This window comes from Temnothorax americanus, unplaced genomic scaffold (assembly GCF_048541705.1).
Source record: "Temnothorax americanus isolate GAGA-0224 unplaced genomic scaffold, ASM4854170v1 Scaffold86, whole genome shotgun sequence".
Taxonomy (NCBI): domain Eukaryota; kingdom Metazoa; phylum Arthropoda; class Insecta; order Hymenoptera; family Formicidae; genus Temnothorax; species Temnothorax americanus.
Window position 1 is genome coordinate 384,598 of NW_027509809.1, and position 13,159 is coordinate 397,756.

The following is a 13,159-nucleotide window of genomic DNA, read 5'->3' on the forward strand; positions in this document are numbered from 1 at the left end:
TCATGATTTTCTTGAAACCGCGAATGTTTCCAAAACCTTGGACGACTCGATCAGGACGACCGTTCATAATCGGTTGCAAACGTCGGAGGGTCGAAAATGGTTTATAGAATCGTTGGAAGATCACTTGGGTTCACTGAGCCGAATTTACATCGCAGATGTTTTGGGCGCCTGTCCAACGATGGACATAGTGTACGGCGTTTATCTCAGCAATAACAAATGATGCTCAGTAATAAAAGTTTTGACGTGGACAAAGCGGATAACATTTATATCGACGGCGTACGATACGCTGGCACACCCGGTATTTACGAGTTGATCTTCAAAAAAATACCCGATGACGCGATCTACACGGAGGACGATAAGATCAAGTACAGGAGTATATTGTTGGCAACAAGTGCTCATAAATACAAGCATGATCTTCTCGGGCGACTAAAGGGCAACGTGGGATTCAAATATCGATTTGTAATCTCACCGTTGATGTCTACCGAATCCAAGAAGAAAAAATCCGGAAGCTTTGGTCCAAGCCTGGGCACCCAGGCTGCCAATCTTGGGCGCCGTTTCTTAGCCTCGACTGGCCGAGTTTTGGTTGTATGACGGGATGATAACACCGGCCCGACACTGGACTACAAGCTTCGGCCAAACCTAGTCACCAGTCTTGAGCCATACCACGGCGTTTGGAATAATGAAAATACCGCCAGTCTAAATTGTAGTGAAATTTCACTTTTCGAATAAGTGAGTTATTCATTCTTTACTTGGAGTGATTCTTCAACTCTGAAAAGAGTGACATGTTTCACTGAATAATTATTTATTCACCCGACATAAAAAAATTATTTATTTCGAAATTTTATTACTATTTTTTAACTAAATTTGTTTCTTAAGATGCAGTCTATGATTTATAAATATTTTCTCGTATTTGAAAAACTCAGAAAAAACACACTTACCTTGGTGGGATTCGAACTCGGGACTTCTGCATCGTGAGCCAACTGCCTTACGTGGTAGACCACTTCTTAATTTGATGTAAGCGTTATATATAGTCTACATATGTATAACCAGCGCAAATATATAATTTTTCAAAAATCATCTTAAGAAACAAATTTAGTTTTAAAAGAGTAATAAAATGTTGAATATATATGAATTGGATATATTATATAATATTTCGCAATGTCGGGTGAATGTCAGAAACCAGTGCCAGCTCATTATGAAATTTTTTTATACAATTATATATTTTTAATTATTTTTTCAAAAAGAAAATTGTAAATATAATAATAATGATAAATAATAAGGACTGGCTCTTAAGCTTTGGCACAATATTGGGCGGCATTTGCTTGCCAAGCCTCGGATATCCAAAATCGGGTAATGGTTGGGCCAGGCTTGGGAATTAAACGTTGGCAAGCCGACACTCGTGCCAGTCTTGGCCCGTTTCTCGAGTATCGGCGTTTCCTACCTGGGAAGGGATTATCCATGCCTCGCGCAATGACGCTAACCAACAATAAGATCGACTACGTGCACTGGGACGACCCCAACGAGCTGGTGGATCGTCTGCAATTGCTCGACGCTTCGCTTCAAGCTGGCAACAATGCCCACGACAACGAGATCATGTCGATCATCGAGGAACTTCGCGAAGCCGGGTTTATTATAAATTAAACCATGCAACGGCGATCCGTTCAATCAGCGTCGAAATGCCGATCAACAAATTTGGATTGTTCGAATACAGCGGAGACGCGACGAACGCCATTTCGTACCATCGATGGAGCGGATTAATGAGAAATTTTGTGCGCAATAACGCTCTGTGTCGCGCCGCCACGGACTTTGACGCAAAGTCGCGCAAGATTTGTCGCGTAGCGCAACCTGAGACTGACGGTGACGCGGTTAACAAACTGTACGTTGATCAATTCTTTAAAATGTTGAACAATCAACGAAAAGAATCAGACGAGAAGCTGACTGCGTTCGAGAAGGATCTGCAAGCGTTACGGACTGCGATAAACAAGCTTCGCCATTCGAGTACCGTTGAATCGGACGCGACAACGAACAACAACAACAACAACAACAACAATGGACAAACGGTTCAGCAGAAACGACTATCGAAAGGCGTCGAGTGAAGAGAAGCAACGGTTCATTAACGACGGCGAGGAACGGCAACGAACGACTCGAGAACGGTTGTCGGACGGCTGTCTAGCGGTTCGAGAACGCTTGTCGGACGGTTGTCAAACGGTTCAAAAACAGCATAAAAACGATTACGAGCAGTTTAGAAACAGCTGCGAACTACGCGGAGACAGAAAAGGCTACAAACGGCTAAAGAACGTCGACGACGACGACGATGAGTGGTAAGAAGCAGTTAACTGACGACGATGACGAACGACAACGAACGATTCACGAATGGTTCAGACGCGGTTACGAACTCTTCAGAAGCGGTTACGAACTGTTCAGAAACTGCTATGAACGATGCACTAGAAGTAGAAACGGCGACAACGAAACATGAGACCGTTAAAATCGACCGATGTGGATAAAAATATCGAAAAGCGACGGTTGGTGGACGAATTGCACGCTCCGGCGAGAAGAAATTTTCCCCGAAGACACGTCATAGTGCGAGGGTACGACGACCTGTGGCAGACTGACATCGTCGAGATGCGTCCGTACTCGCGTTTCAATGGAGGCTACCACTACATACTTACCGTCATCGATGTGTTGAGCAAGTACGCGTGGGCCGTGCCGCTCAAGGGTAAAGGTGGTAGCGAGACGGCTGACGCTATCGCTGAGATAATTCGAGATAGCGAGAGGTGCCCTAGTAATCTACAAACCGACATGGGGAAGGAATTTTACAACACCGACGTGCAACGTCTCGTCAGAAAACACGACATCAATCATTGTTCCACGTTTTCGGTGTTGAAAGCGTCGGTCGTCGAGCGATTCAATCGTACGTTAAAGAACAACATGTGGAAGATGTTTACGCTCAACGGAAATTACAAGTGGGTCGACGCGTTGCCGCGACTCGTGTCGGATTACAACGCGCGCAAGCATCGAACCATCGGCATGCGACCCGTCGACGTTACCCCCGCGATCGCCGAAAGACTCTTGGCTACGGTGTACAGCGCGATAAAGATCGCGGGCCCGACAAAATTCAAAGTGGGCGACTCGGTACGCGTCAGCAAATACAAGACAATTTTTGAGAAGGGTTACACGCCGAATTGGACCACCGAGGTGTTTAAGATCGTTAAAGTGCAGCGTACCAATCCCGTAACCTATCTACTCGAGGACTATCGTGGAAAATCCGTCTCTGGAGGGTTCTACGAGCACGAGTTGCATCGCGCGACTTATCCAGACGTGTATCTCGTGGAGAAAGTACTGCGCAGGAGGGGCGACGAGGTTTACGTTAAATGGCTGGGATTCGATGGATCGCACAACTCTTGGATACACAAGAACAATGTTATTTAATTCGTGCAAACTGTATTTTATTCTTAATATAAAAAATGATACATATAAAATGTTTGAAATATGTGATACATATACAGTATATAATAAAAAATATTAAATACTAAATACATGTGCGCGCGATATCCTTATTAATATCCCTTCTCATATATAATACGATATTTACTTGAGGACTATTTCTTACATACATACATATATGTTATACTACATACATTACATACATACATTATATTACATATATACATTACGTATATACATTTATATGTACATACATACATACATTTTATTACATGTATTGCATACATTACATACATACATGCAAACATACATTATATTACATACATACATACATGAATCTTCACTGTTCCTTATTACAATAACTACTATGATAAAGGTATGCGATAATGTCTCCACGGCAACGTATCGGTCGAATCCAGCACGATATATCGCTTATCGTCGTACGGACTCAGAGCGATTTTCGTCTCACAAATAGTGTACACTTCATGCATTTTCGATCTTATACACGACTGCGGTCGAGTCATTTCAATCTCATCGTTCAAACACCGCGTGTAGTCGCCGAATGTGATGGTGCGCGCGATGACGTTGCTTTTGACACCTTTCGCTTTTTACAATCTTTTTTGCCATCGACTCGCAAAGCATACATTTTTGCCCTAAGTCCAACGAATTCGGTCATAATGACCCCGTTGTTTTCATCCTTCATCAGGCCCGGCACTTTTTTATTGACGAGAGGCATATCATAAGCGTTATCTACCGCATAGTCACTTGTGTCGAACCTGACTATATCATGTTTCATGTTCTCGTACGCGTCGTCGCACTTGATATAATAAATCAAACTGTCCGTGTCGGTATACATGATTCTACACGAGTCGCGGTACAAGGGAGACATGTATTCGTGGTGAAATTCGTATAGGCACACTTTCGACAAGTCGAGGATGCACATGCCGACGTAGATCGGTTTGTCGAATTTCACCTGAAGTTTGCGCAGTTCGATGGCTACCAGATTTTCTGAAAACACGCTACTGCTGTGAAAATTCGGTCGCGCGATTATTGCCTCTGCACCGTATTTACCCTTCCACTTCGTCACTAATTTTACATCGACGTGATTTCGTACATTCTCCATTGTTTTCCCAAAAACAGCGTTATTCATTAATTTATATAACGTTTTTTCGAACTCATTTTTGGCTTGCGTTCTGAATTTTGTATTGAGTTCGATGTAAGAGCGGAGCCACTCAGATTGAGCGAATTGTAATACGCGATGTATTTTAATGATGCGAATGCCATGGCGCGTGCACTGTTGCAGATTGCGATAATGGATGACATAACGCTTCTTATCGTGCAGCGTGGCGAGAAGTTTGTCCTGCCGTTTGCCGGGCGGTTTATCGCGCATCGGACAGAACGGTAGGTCAGCGTGCGCGTCGTGTTTATCCTGCGGATACTCAAGATCGACCTCGAGAATATAGCCCGTAGGCGAATCCAAAGCGATCGCGTTAACGTCGAAATTTGACGCGTCTTCGACCCATCGAAACTCCGCGTAGGGCAGTGGCTTACACATCGCCCAGCCGTATAAGTTGTTGACATCGAAGTATATTAGGTACGATGACGGTTTCGATGAATCGTACGACTCCATATACTTGTTGTTGGCCTTCGCGTATCTGCCGGAACATTGACTCAGGCCGCCGCGTATACCACGTTCGATAAACATGACCATATCAACGGTGTCATGGCAGCCATCCGTGCACGTATATATTTGCGCTTGTATTCGTCATTGCTCGTCATCTCCGCATCGATTGTCTCTGTCTTCACGTTTTCCGTCTCTATCAGGCACGTAATGTAGACCGAATTGGCCTCCTCTAACGCCTTGTTCTTTTCTTCGAGAACTTGTAGGAATACTTGTAGCTCGGTCAGATCCGTGGCGCCTGTATTCGCATCCATTATTCTCAGAACTAAGTCGTTCAACGCGCGCGTGAAAGCCGTTCGCATTACGGTGCGTTTCTTCTTAGCAGCTTCCATCTTGGATGCTCGATTTCACACGCGACACAACCTGACGATTATCCTTCACTCACTGTCCTGTCACGGTCGCCAAAAAATGTTAATAATCGAAGAATAATCGGGATAAGAGAGGTAAACGGAAGAAGTATATCCAGCGAGAACTTATACTGTTTATATAATAACGATAAGATTTTCGTACAGAGTCTTGTTTTCTACGTGCACGCGCTACCGATCTTCGTATATTCTCCTATACACTTCTACCAACCTAAATTAAGGACCTTCTTCAATGCCCATGCTCACAATAGCAGCGCCATTTTAGTATTACCACCTTAAGGCTAGAACCTTTTCAATATTTATGCTCACGGTAGCAGCGCTCACACAGTATTACCACCTTAAATTTAGAACCCTTTCAACAATCACAAGACAAAGAAGAACAAAAATTGAACTTATTAATGACATGGACCATAGACTGTTATAAAAAAATGTTTATAAAAACCTTAAGATAAAAAATGTTCCGAAATAGTTTATCTTATATAATAAAAGAAAAATACGATATCACACAATAGAAAAAGCAATATGTTATATTCACTTATAGACTTATAGTACCATCTATACTATCGATTGTATGCTTTCTGTACTCAAGCTTAAGATATATTCGGCGCTTTTCATATCTAAGAAAGTCAACAGAGTAACTGATACATCATTAACGGACGGCTCGTCTAGTAAATCTATGGAATCCATAAAGTGCGGCGGAGTTGGCACTAAATTGCATTGCGTATGTGCAAGCTTATTGCGGAAATCTATAATCTATTATCTACTATTATTACTTATATTACGTGTATATTTGAAACTCACTAAAAAGACATGTTTATTAATCATCAAAATTTGATGAGTGCTCGCTGCTGTCATCGCTATTATTCAGATCCAAGTGTTCAATGTTGTTTTGTTTTTATTTTCTGGTTGATTTCTGTCATCCTCGGGGTTGTCAACATCTTCATTGTATAACGCATCTGCAGCGGCCTCTAAGTTTCTTCGGTTTCCTTGTATACCTGGGTGCCTACCCCTGGCATTCCGGATTTGTTGTTTCGCTGCTACTTTCATAAGGATCCGACAACCGCTCTTTGGAATTCTTCCCTGGTTGGTTTGGGGTAGTACCGATTCGACGCTACGGCTTCTGTAAAATAATACATCATTTAGTATCATAATCAATTAATATTGTAATGACAGCAGATTAACAAATATTCTTACGGTAAATCGTTTGGCATACAACTGTATTGTTACGCTCGTCAAGCGTCAGCCGCACGTTTACACTCACTCACTCACTCGCGGCGCGTTTCTCAGGACTCTCACAAGAAAAGAGGACACGTTGTTAGAAAAGAAAACTCTTTTATTAATCTCCCGTTATTAAAGAAGAGCTCGGGCTGACACGTCCGAACGAGACGAGACCCAGAGCAAATCTGAACATCGGGTATAAACAGAACATCTGGTATGAAAATCAATAATCAATTGAGCATCAGAGAAAATCAATATTCACATAAACAAGCGTCACTAAGGACGATTCGCGGCGCGACATTTACTACCGGGCGACTCGCATGAAGCGCACGGCACGGGCGCAACACTACCCCCCCCCCCTCTTCCAAGATTGTCGTCCTGACAATCCGGGAGAGTAATCTCCTGCAGTCTAACTTCTGTTCCGTGGACCCCAAGGCACCCAATGGTTAACTTGTCCTACTTGAGCTGCTGCTCCAAGTTTCTGGACCCCATCTTTCCTGGTCCCCAGAAGCCACACAACAGGTCCCCGAACCGTTCCTCTTCCGGAGGGAGCTGGCCAGACTCCCCCCTCCGCCGGTTTCAGACGACCCAGAAAAAGCTCTGCTTTCTTGATGTGCTCCCCCGCTGCCGACCTTCACGACGCCGCCCCACTAACTCTTCAAACAAGGGGGGGGGAAACTTGTGTGGACCCAGCGTCTTTTCAGACTCCCCAAGTCCCTGCCTCAGCATTTGCTCTACGTCCCACGGGAAAACCACAGTTCAAAAACCGTGGGCGAGGCAGTCTTCTTAGAAAAACTTCCTTAGAGGAGTCTTCGGCCGATGTTCTGCTGCAGTAATCTCTCTGTGTACCGCTGACTCCCTCTAAGAAAACAAGAGTAACACGCACAGTAACTGAGAATAAACAGAATACCGTAATCAAATCAAAACTCATTGTTTCAGAATTTTTTATTTAATTATACACATATTTATAAATTTCATTTGTAAACTAAAATTATTGCTTTTAGAACCCCTTTGATCCGAGCCCGATTTTTACAACCTCAATTCAATTTTCTTTCAGAAAACAAAGCCAACCTATCCGAATGAACAATTTTCTTCCTATGACGAGGTGATTTCTGGATACAGTAAACAACGTCACTCAGTTTCTTTACAATACAAAAAGGGCCCTTCCAATTGCTCTGCAATTTCGGGGCTTTCCCCTTGATCCTACGGGGATTGTAGAACCAGACTTTCTGTCCTTCCTGAAAAATAATTCGTCTGGCTCCCCGATCATACCAGGATTTGATCCAAGAAGATTTAACGTCCATGCGTGCTCTAACACCAGAATGGATCTCTTCCAGTTTTCCTTTAAGATTTCCAATGAATCCGTCAAACTGCTCCTCCTCCCCATGAGGCTGCGGTGGATTTCCCTGCAACAAATCTAAAGGAAGTCTAAGATTTCGAGCAAAACATAATTCCGCAGGAGTCAAACCAGTGGTTTCGTGTTTTGAAGATCTATAGGCTAACAAGAACATAGGAATCCATTGATCCCAATCCCTTTGATTTCCAGAAATATACTTCGCTAAATAGTTAGTAATAGTTTGATGTTGACGCTCGACTTGCCCATCCGATTGAGGATGTAAGGCAGTAGTCCTCGTCTTCCTAATCCCAAGAAGATCCATTAATTCCGCAAAAAGTCTCGATTCAAAATTCTTTCCCTGATCTGTGTGCACCTCCGAAGGAACTCCATATCTGGAGACAAATTGACTAACAAAAATTTCTGCTACAATTCTTGCTCTTATATTTTTTAATGGGAAAGCTTCTACCCATTTAGTGAAACAATCCACTACGACGAGAAGATATTTATTTCCGGATGCGGTCATAGGAAGAGGGCCAAGAATATCCATTTGGATTCTTTCAAATGGTGCCTTTACATTATAAATCTGTAAAGGGGATTTCCCTTTTCCAGCAGGGCCCCTCCTGGAAATACACACTGTGCAAGATTTGCACCACTCCTCCACATCCCGTTTGCAGGTTGCCCAGTAAAAACGCCGCCGGATCTTTTCCAGAGTTTTGTTAACACCAAAATGTCCTCCTGAGGGAGAATCATGAGCTTCCTCCAAAATCTCTTTGACACGACTTCGGGGAACAACAAGCTGAAGAAAGCTTGTTTTCAAATTTGGAGCTTCTCATTTCTTATAAAGGATTCCTTCCTTTAGAACCAGAGCGTCCCAATGTAACCAATAAATCTGAGAAGAAACGTCCCCACCAGGAATTTCAGAGCGTGATGGGCGGATCTCTGTTTCTTTGGCTCGCAGAAAGAATGCAATTTCTGCGTCCTCAGTCTGTTCCTTACGCCAAACTTCTGGGCTCTCTCCTTGAAGAATTATACGAGCAACCATCTTATCCTGTTCCTTGATACTCTTTTCCTCAACCTTTTCACAATAAGAACAGCTAAATTTTTCACACCGTCGCCTAGATAGACCGTCAGCATTCTTGTGAGACTCCCCTTTACGATGAATAACTTCAAATTCGTACTGCTGGAGTCTTTCCATCCATCGGGCTAACTGGCCTTCCAAATCCTTAAAAGATATAAGCCATTTCAAAGAAACATGATCAGTACGAATAACAAACTTCCGTCCCAAAAGATAATGACGGAAAAATTTCACAGAGTCCACCACTGTCAAAAGCTCTCGGCGAGTGACACAATAATTTCTCTCCGCCTTGTTTAGAACCCGACTATAAAAAGCTATAATCTTTTCCCCCCCCTCTTGTTTTTGCGATAAAACCGCGCCAATACCGATATTTGAAGCATCGGTATCCAAAACAAATTCTCCTTTCTTTTTAGGAAAAGAGAGAATCGGAGGAAAAGATAAAACCTGCTTTAACTCTTCAAAATCTCTTTGATGCTCCTCCTTCCAAACAAATTTGGTTTGGTTTCCTGTGAGGGAGTAAAGAGACTTTGCTAAGGAAAAAAAACCTTTAACGAATTTTCGATAATACGAGCAAAAACCCAAGAAACTCCGTAATTGTTTTCTCGTATGCGGTACCGGCCAATCTTTCACCGCAGCTATCTTTTCAAGATCAGTAGTTATGCCTTCCGCCGAAATAATATGTCCCAAATATTTTACACTTTTACTAAAAAAAGTACATTTATTAGGATTCAATTTCAAATTCACTTCTCTAAGACGCAAAAACACTGTCTTAAGATTCTTTAGCATCTCAGCAAAACTTTTACCAAAAATAATTACGTCATCTAGGTAAACTAAACAAATTTTAAATAACAAATCTTTAAGAACTTTCTCCATAAGACGCTGAAACGTAGCGGGGCCGTTACAAAGGCCAAAAGGCACAACAGTGAACTGCCAGAGACCGCTACCGATAGAAAATGCTGTCTTTTCTCTATCTTCGTAACGAATTTTAATCTGCCAGTATCCGCTCTTTAAATCCAAAGTACAAAACCAGATGTTACCTGATAATTGATCAAAAATTTCATCTATTCTGGGAAGAGGAAAACAATCCTTTTTATTTACAGTATTTACTTTACGATAATCCACAAAATCTGATGGAGCCATCCTTCTTTTTAACAAGAACTACGAGTGATACCCAGGGGCTCTGCGATTCCTCAATCACCCCTTGTTTCCTCATATCCTCTATAATTTTATTCACTTCCTCACGCATTTGAAATGGAACACGTCGGAGAATCTGTTTAATGGGAGAAGAATCTTTCACATCTATAACATGGTTAATAACATCACAATTTCCTGCAATTATTTCCTCAGAAAATACATCCTGAAAATCTCTCAGAAAATGGGCAAAAATTTCTTTCTGAGATTCATTCAAATATAAGGAATTATTCGCAAGAAGTTCTTTCAAGATAAAAGAGTCCCCATCAGAAGAAGTCTCTATTCGAGAACAATTAAATATTTTCTCCTTGTTGAAAACAGAATCAGCAAAGAAAGATTCGAAAACATGATTTAAATTCACTTTTTCTAGAAAATCTTTACCCAATAAACATTCGTCAGAAATTTCTGCTACAAACATACAAATTTCAACAGAATATTTACCAATTTGCACATCAACCTTGATTTTAGATTCTATAGGAACTCTCTCTCCAGTTGGATATCTCATATAACAACCCTCTACTTTAATTCTTTCTTTTACTTCTACAACTATTTTGGAATTTACAATGGAAATATCGGAGCCCGTATCTATCTTAAAAGAACACCTCTTACCATCCAATAAACCATCATAACGAAAATCATTTTTATTACAACGAAAATCATTTTTATTATTCTTATTAACTACAAAATTTCCGCACAAAAAAAACTTTTGGGGGCTTTTTCGCAAAAGTTGAGCCCACCCCTTCGAGCTCAACTAAACCGCGTTTCCCTCATTTGGGCATTCCGATCGGTAATGCCCAGTTTTACCGCACGTCCAGCACTCCCCCCGGCTGGCGCTAAACCTGCTGCCTCGCCAATTCCCTTTCGGGCCCTTCCCCCCTTTCTCTTTCCCTTCGCTTTTCTTTTCTTCACCTCGTTTTTTATTTTTTTCGACCGTGTTCCCTACTCCCCTTTTCGCGAAATTTTTATTGAAATTTTCCCTAAATTTCTCGCAATTATCCCCTTGAATAATCTTTAATGCTTTGGCTCTTTCAACGGCTGCATACAGAGAGGTAATTCCTTCCATCTGTAGCGCTCGTCTGATAAAATTATCCGCGACGGCAGTTATAAATTGTGCGCAAGCGATCTTGTCGCGTAATTTGAACGGGCACTCGGGATACGCCAGACGCGACAATTTATCGATCTCAGAGCCGAGTGTCGCCAAATCCTTTCCGAATTTCTGTTTACGATTCGTAAACGCGGCGTAGCTATTCTGCAATTGCCGCCCCTCCCCGAAACGCAATTCAAGTTTTGCTTTGAATTCCGCGAAGTCCAAACGCTCGACATCTTGTACCGTTTCCAACACCGAACGCGCTTTTCCCCTCAAGCTTGACGCCAGCGCGATCGTTTTCGTCGCGTCGTCCCAATGATTTGCTCGCGCGATCAAATTTAACTGCGAAAAATATTCATGTAGGGAAACCGTCCCATCGTACGTGTCGGGTTTTAACTTATACCCGAGCTCTGCACTCGCGACCGTGACACTTTTGTTCGCGCGCACAGACCGCACTTGTGCGCCGCACGCGTCTGCGATTCTCTCTTTCGCATTCTGTGTTTCCGCGCCGCTCACGATCGCGGTTCTCTCCCCCGCGTGCGCGTCTCGCGTCGCCGCGCCATCCGCGACCGCGCTCCCCTCGCGAGCGTTCCGCGCCCTTGCGAAATTCGCATCACGCGCCCCCGAGTCCCCGGCCGCTTCATTATTGGAAAGACTTAGCTGTGTCTGCGCGCCGGAGTTCATCCCACGGAGACGGCGAAGCTCTTCCTCTTGCCGACGGAACGTCTCGGCGTACTCTCTTTCTCACCGCGACTGTTCTTCGCGCAGGAGTCGGACCTCCTGAATGACGGTCCGAAGAGTTTCGGCAACCGTTGACATCGCCGTCGCTCGCACGAATGTTGAGGTGTATCAATTCGGAGTCTTTTCCTGGTACTCCTTGTATCCATCTCTGCGCTCGTCGCTCGTCCTATCATATCCCGGACGAGCCCCCAAAATGTTACGCTCGTCAAGCGTCAGCCGCACATTTACACTCACTCACTCACTCGCGGCGCGTTTCTCAGGACTCTCACAAGAAAAGAGGACACGTTGTTAGAAAAGAAAACTCTTTTATTAATCTCCCGTTATTAAAGAAGAGCTCGGGCTGACACGTCCGAACGAGACGAGACCCAGAGCAAATCTGAACATCGGGTATAAACAGAACATCTGGTATGAAAATCAATAATCAATTGAGCATCAGAGAAAATCAATATTCACATAAACAAGCGTCACTAAGGACGATTCGCGGCGCGACATTTACTACCGGGCGACTCGCATGAAGCGCACGGCACGGGCGCAACAGTATTATAGAATGGGACTTTATTAGCATTAACTCCCCACCACGTTAATTGTTCGGCCACTTGCGCCGTTATAGCCTCCTTCATGCATTGATGCACGCTATCTTTTAATGTTATGCAGTTCAAGAATTTGAAGTAGCTTACCTATATAAATACAAATTATTACATAATACGTGACTGGAATATACGTTAATAAGGCAATTTTTTAAATTAAACATGTACATTAAATATAAATTAATTCGATAAATACTTACAGTTTCATCATAAACATTTGTATTGCTTCTATTGTCGAAAATGGAAGGACTTGCGGGTTCGTGGGAATTGCATTAACGACATTGGAATCGATTTTTTGCTCTATTGAATCCAATCGTTCATTTGTTAGTCTAAAATAATTGATTACAATTATTAATATTATAAAACAAAATTGAATTAAGTGAGTAAAAATGTCGCGATGCAATATTTAACAGTAACAGTACAACCCATTTGTT

At 42.7% G+C, this 13,159-nt stretch overlaps 1 pseudogene; it reads right to left on the reverse strand.

Moving 5' to 3' along the window:
• Positions 1-6,307: 6,307 nt before the first annotated feature.
• On the reverse strand, positions 6,308-13,068 carry LOC143907689 (uncharacterized; annotated as a pseudogene).
• Positions 13,069-13,159: the final 91 nt, after the last annotated feature.